The following is a 5,888-nucleotide window of genomic DNA, read 5'->3' as shown; positions in this document are numbered from 1 at the left end:
CACTATTTGTTGCCGGTCAGCACTTTTTTGTGCCGGTCGGCACTTTGTTTGGCCAAGATGGCATTTTTTGCCGGCCGATTGCTGTTCATCTGCTTTTGCAGATATTTTAGGACAGCTGTATAACTTTTTCTCCCCTCCATACACGTGTATGGAGGGATCTCCCTCTTGCAAAGCTTGTTGAATAAGCTTTACAAGAGGCTTATAGAGAGGGCTCTCTCTAAGGCTTAGAAAGGAGAGGCTTAGACATTTTAGAGAGAAGAAAGACAGAGAAGAGCTCTGGTTTTCTAGGGTTAGGGTTAGATACACTCAATCTATCTCTCTTTTCCTCCCATTTTGCACACTAGGTGTTTTGTGCCTTACTATTGCACACAAACACCTAGTGTTTCACCTTCCTCTTAAGATTAGAGTTCTAAGGGGTTGTTCTTGAGTTTCTTGACTGATTTGGAGCCAAAGGAGGCCATTGGAGCATCCTTGTTGAAGAGGACTACAAGGGTAAGAAACTTACACCTTTATTCCCCATTCTTGCATCAATTTTATACCTATCTTAGAGCTGTTTTTGTGATTATTGTATAACATAAAAAAGTTCTATTTTTAAGCCCTCTTTATTGTTTATTAAGAGTGTTTTGTTGTTTGAGGGGTGTTGACCACCCTTAGGCCCAAAAAGGCCTCATTTTGAGCCATTTTGTGCTAGCTCCGGGATTTTGGTTTTGAGGTCTCTTCACCACTGAAATCTTGAGGGATTTCAGTGGTAAAGATGATGCTTTGAAGTCCCAAGAAGGAGAGGGCCACCCCCTCTCCTTGTTGTCCTTGAAAAGGGCACATCTTGGCCTCTTAAAGAAGCCTATGCTTGAGTGTGTGTTGAGCATGTTTGGTATGTTTTTCATGCTTATATATCCATGATATAACATGATTTAAAGTTGGTTTTGGAACCTTATGCATGTTTAGCATAGTTGCCATGTAATGCCATATTTGTGCCTTAACATGTCTAGGTTGTTAGCCTTTGTTGTAGCATGTTTTAGGCTTGCATTTGTGAAGTTTATGTGCTTATTTTGCCATGCTTTAGCTCTGACCATAGTCGTTTGGGTTGATCTTTGCATGCATTATATGGCTCCTTTGCATTTGGGCTTGTTGGCCTTGAATATGTGCATGTGTAGCATGCCATCTTTGCATTGTTTTGGTGATTTGGGATCATTCTATATGTCATTTCAGTCCCATTTCCATGCTCGTTTGATTGCCTCGCATGCCTCTTTAATGCTTTGAAAGCATGTGTTGCAATGCTCCATGTTTTGGCCATGGTATATGCCTTTGTATTTGGGCCATTTAGATACCATCTAAGTGGTCCTTTAGGTTTGTTTTAACATGCTAAACCTCTGATTTTGGTCTCTCTTTGCATGCCTTGTTTGGTCTTGCTTAGTGTAGTTCAATGCCTCATTGATTTGCTTTGAACGCTTAGGCCTTTTGGTGCATGTTTTGGCTTGATTTATAACTTGATTTGGCATCATTTTATAACATGATTTTAGGGCTCATGTTGCGTGCTAATTAGTCCATGATCCCTCCTTTCAAGTGTGCTTGAATGTTGTTTGATTCATGCTTAAGTGTTGGTCCTTATGTGCATGTGTGTGTGCATGCCATTTAGCTCTCACTCTTTAGCACTTTTGGCTACTGTTTTAGGCCTATTTTAGAGTCGCCTAATTCATGTTTAAGTCCATCTTTGCACTCATTTGTATTGCCATATGCATGCTTGTATGCTTGCATAAGTGTTTTGCCATGCCATGTTGCATCCTTAGCTTGTATGCCTAGGTTGCATTGCATCTTGCATGCATGCCTTGTTCCTTGAATTGGTGATAGGAATTGGGCCTAATTCGTTTGATTGGTTTGCATGCATTTGAAACCAAAGTTGCATGCTTGGTTCCTTGGGCCATCATGCATGGAAATGCGTGATTGGTGGTCCGAGAACCGAGGCACATGTCCCTTTGAGTCATTACAATGATAAGAGACATGGTTGGTGCATACATGCCTTGAAATATGCTGCCATGCCTTGTTTTGCCCTCTGTTGCTGTGAGTTGCAGGTTCTGCAGGAATACTCTGCCGACCGGCAGTGTAATGTGCCGACCGGCACTATTTTCTCTGCCGACAGCTTCAACTTTGTGCCGATGGCCATACAACACTGCCGGTGGAAATTTCATCTAGCCGATGATGATCCCCTCTGTCCAAGGATGTAGTCCTGAGGTTTTGACAACCTCCAGAGGAGGAAAGGGAGGAAAACAGAGGCAGCTTGCGCATGGTGGCGCGTTTCCCGAGACGCTTTCTTGCTTTAATTAAATTAGTTAATTTGTAATATTAATTAGCTTGCGTAGTTAATTAATTTGTAATATTTATTCGGTCCCTCCGAGTGAGGGTAAATCTGTAATAAGTGTGTGTGGGTGGTGTGTATGTCTTCCAACCTCACTTCTTTCTTCCCTTTTACTTACCCGCTTTAATGGTTAGTATTAGGGCACGTTTAATTTAGCATACCTTATGCTATGCATGTGTGCATCCATGCATTTGTATTGCATGCATTAGGCTCGGTACATCACGCTAATTGCATCAATGCTTCAATTCCCAAACTGAATACGTGATAATTGTGCATTTTCACATGACATGTTTAGGATAGCCGAGCCTATCCTAGTAACATTTTGTATGCGATGCATTAGGCACTTCACATGGACTTGGATCATGCATGTTTGCTAACAAGTTCTTGGTTTTGGCATGGAGTACTATGTAAGTATTTTAATGCTTTAGCATATCGCATGAGTGTGAATGTTGCCATAACAGCATGCTTAACATGTGGCTAGATGCTTATGTGTTAAACTGTTTTGAATGCCTGTGGGTGAAGGTTGGGTTGTTTGAGTTGGAAAAACTCGTTGAAATCCTTATTTTAGCCTACTTGCGAGTAGCAAATTCCAAAGCATTTTCAAACCAAACGGATATGCAATGTTTATTTCCAAATTAGGCAATCTAGTCTATACTTGTTTGTTGTGCGCATAACATAGTAATTCTAGGCTAATAAATGGAATAAGAACACGTAAAGTTTTCAAAAACGGATATCACGGTTAGTAGAGGCCGGTCTTTGGACCGGGCGAAAGGGGGTGCTCATAGCTGACCTTCCCCGATCGTACCCAAGCTCCCGAGCCGAGACAACTCCGGTGATGACGGACATGTGGCCTTCGGCACCGAGTCAGGGTTTCCTAAATTCTCCCATAAAAAATATTTAGGTGGCGACTCTGTATCTGGCAAAGCAGTCCATGTTTGGCACTACTTTTTCAAAAAATCTGTTTCTCAAAACGATTTGCCAGATTTGGACTCTTTGGTTCAGATTTAGAACCGTGACACAAATCGAGAGTCCGAACTGTAGCGCGAGGCCCCACGCGGGCGCTGTTACAAGTTGTAACAGAGCTTGCAGAGTGCCTTGGACACTAGATTGACCTTTAGTACAGCATATCATCCTCAAACTGACGGGCAGTCCGAGCGTACTATTCAAATCCTTGAGGATATGCTTCAAGGGTGTGTCATCGACTTCAAGGGTTTTTTAGAGAGGCACCTGCCTTTGGTGGAGTTTGCCTATAATAATAACTTCCAATTGAGTATTGGCATGGCACCGTTTGAGGTCTTGTATAGTCGACTGTGTAGATCTCCAGTGTGTTGGGCCGAGGTGGGTGATGCACCTTTATTAGGCCCAAAGTTAGTTCGGGAAACAACGGAGAAGGTGACACTTATCCATAAGAGGTTGGTTACGGCTCAGAGTCGCTAGAAAAGTTATGCTGACTGTAGGAGGAGACCCTTGTCTGTTGAGATGGGTGACCGTCTCTTTTTGAAAATATCACCTAGGCGGGGTTTGATGAGATTTGGTAAGAGTGGGAAGTTGTCCCCTCGGTTTATTGGTCCTTTTGAGATCCTTGAACGGATCGGGGAGGTTGCTTACTGTTTGACGCTACCGCCACAGCTTTTCGGGCTTCATGACGTGCTTCATATTAGTATGCTTCGGAAATACGAGCCGAATCCATCGTAAGTGTTGGATTGGACCGACTTGGAGGTAGATGAGGATGCCTCGTATGAGGAGAGATCGGTGAGGGTCTTGGATACTCGGGACCAAGTTTTACGAGGCAAGATGATTTCCTTGGTTGAAGTATTGTGGAAACACCACGGAGTTGAGGAAGCAACTAGGGAGCGTGAATTGGAAGTTCGAGAGAAGCATGATATGTATTTTATCACTTTTGGAAGTAATGTATATGCGGTGTAAATTTCTTGAAAACTCGAATTTTGGTTAAGCATTGTAAATGTTTTGGGAAATTATAAATTTCATTTTAATATGGGACTTGTGTATCAAGTCGATGAGAATGGATGATCGGAGAATGGATTATGGTGATGGATTTGTAAGAATAACATTGTTATAAATGATTTAATGTTGATTTTGAACTTAATTTGTAATTTCGGGGACAAAATTCTTTAAGGGGGGAAAGTTATAACGATTCTAGTTTTGACCCGTCACCTGTTGTGTTCCGGACTCGGGTTGGTATGGTTTTGAATGGTGATTCATATCTTGTTTCCCTTGTCTCCCCTTTGTTTTGGTTATTGGATTGTAGTTGTGCGTTTGGAACTGGTTGGTTGCTTGTTTTTCCAAACTTGTGTTGCCTAGAATTTTGGTCTTCCACCCGAGCGGGCCTTCTTGCGTTCAAGCGTGGTTTGCAAACACTCAGTACTTTGCACGTCTGCAAAATACTGGAGGAGTGTGTTACACGCTTGAGAGACATTTTCTACGCTCGAATGGGTGGGCGCTCGAGCGTCCCTTCTTATACTCGAGCGATATGTTTGTTGTCTACAAAAGTACTAGACGTGTGTATTTCGCGCTCGAGCAAGTCTCTTTTTGCACTCGAGTGGAACAAATTTTTGTGTCTGACGTTCGAGCATCAACTCTTCCGCTCAAGCGGATTGTGGGTAAATCAGATCGCGAAAATCACTTTTTATCTCACTTTTTCAAATCTATTTTTCTAAAAACCCTAAAGTGAGACTCTCTCTCTCTCTAAAATACTCTCTCTCTCTAGATTTCTAGCTAGTTCTAGTTGTTTCTCAACACTTGTGCCTTCATTAAAAAGGTGGAGCTTCTCAAGATCTTCACTTTGATCTGAATAGAGTTGGATTTCTCTTTTTCTCTCTTGGCTCGTCTTCTCTCTTTGAGGTAGGGATTTTTTACACTTTGCTATGATTTTTAACTAAGTTATTTGTGGTTAGTTGTGCAACAATGGTGGGATTTGGGAGTGTTTTGAGCCAAACCTAGGGTTTGGGTGAAATGTGAAAGAGGGGTTTTTGGTGGAAATGAAATAAATGAACATGGGGTTTGAAAATGAAGTCATGTTATGTCAAAATAGGTGATTTTGGTATTTTGAAAAGGGAGATTTTTGCCCTAAATTGATTATCATATCTATTTTGTATAAATAGTTAAAATTGGTTTTGCAAACATGGAATTGAGTGAATATTGAAATAGATGATGAAATTGAGTATGAAATGCTTCACACCCTTGGAAATTTTGGATAAATTATCTGTCTTAAGATTGTATATCTGTTTAGAAATATCTGTATTGGGCTATCGGTGGAGGATAGCTTTGCTTGTGGTAGAAATTGCATGTGAATTAGGTGAATTAGAACTAATCCATGGCTGATTATCATTGAATATGATCATGTTGTGAATATATTGTATATGTATGATTATTTGGGAGGAGAAAAGGGATGTACTCCATATGTGTGATTATGTGTTTAAATACATTGCATATGTGTCACGACCCAAACCCGCCCCTGTACGTTTAGCATCGTAACCGGCTAGTAGTCCGTGGATTACCAAAGGCCTATTGACAG

Source organism: Camellia sinensis, chromosome 12, assembly GCF_055761805.1.
Source record: "Camellia sinensis isolate YWXY chromosome 12, ASM5576180v1, whole genome shotgun sequence".
Lineage (NCBI taxonomy): Eukaryota > Viridiplantae > Streptophyta > Magnoliopsida > Ericales > Theaceae > Camellia > Camellia sinensis.
The sequence above is the reverse complement of the archived record's forward strand: the minus strand, read 5'-3'. Positions refer to the sequence as shown.